Source organism: Triticum dicoccoides, chromosome 5A (genome assembly GCF_002162155.2).
Source record: "Triticum dicoccoides isolate Atlit2015 ecotype Zavitan chromosome 5A, WEW_v2.0, whole genome shotgun sequence".
In the NCBI taxonomy this organism is placed as follows: domain Eukaryota; kingdom Viridiplantae; phylum Streptophyta; class Magnoliopsida; order Poales; family Poaceae; genus Triticum; species Triticum dicoccoides.
This window is the reverse complement of record NC_041388.1, coordinates 319,844,858-319,845,581: the sequence shown is the minus strand read 5'-3', so window position 1 is coordinate 319,845,581 and position 724 is coordinate 319,844,858.

The following is a 724-nucleotide window of genomic DNA, read 5'->3' as shown; positions in this document are numbered from 1 at the left end:
CTATCAACTGGCAGAGCAAAGAAATTAGTTAAACAAAACTTTACACAGGCACGACAGGAGTCCAACCCTTGCGCGTGAACCACCCTGCTGTGTATGTGGGTGCATGCACGTGTACTCACTACAAAATAGACACATCCTTGACATTTTGGGCCGAACGAAATGTTTTTCTGTCATACATATGACACTTCTATGATGATAATTGTGACAAAACCCGGTATCATCATAGATGTGGTGGGCTCCTACTTCTATGACAAAAAATCATGACAGAAAATGGGCTTTTCGTCCTAGGCGGGCCGAAGATGCAGCTGCATGACATTCTTTGGGCCGTCCATGACGGAAAAAACCTTGGTAGAAGCGAGAGGGAGGAAAATTTCGGGGAGTTCCCTGTTACGGTGGGAGGTCGGGGGCCGAGCGATGCACGTTTGTCTCATACACGTACACGCGTGTGTGCGAGGCGTTGGCTCTAACTGAACCCGAGTGAGGCGTTGGGCTCTAACTGAACCCGAGCGATTGCACTGCAGGCTACGCGTTACTGAACCCGAGCGATCGATCAATGGCTGTTAACTGAACCCGATCGAGCGATTCCTTCCCTACTGCTGCTAACTGAAGCCGAGGCGTTGCGGGGGGTTTGGATGAACAGTGAGCGGAGGCGTTGCCTCTAGATGAATAGGACCCCGTGGTGTGGTGGAGGGCTGGATGAACAGTAGACGGTGGAGGGGTGCCC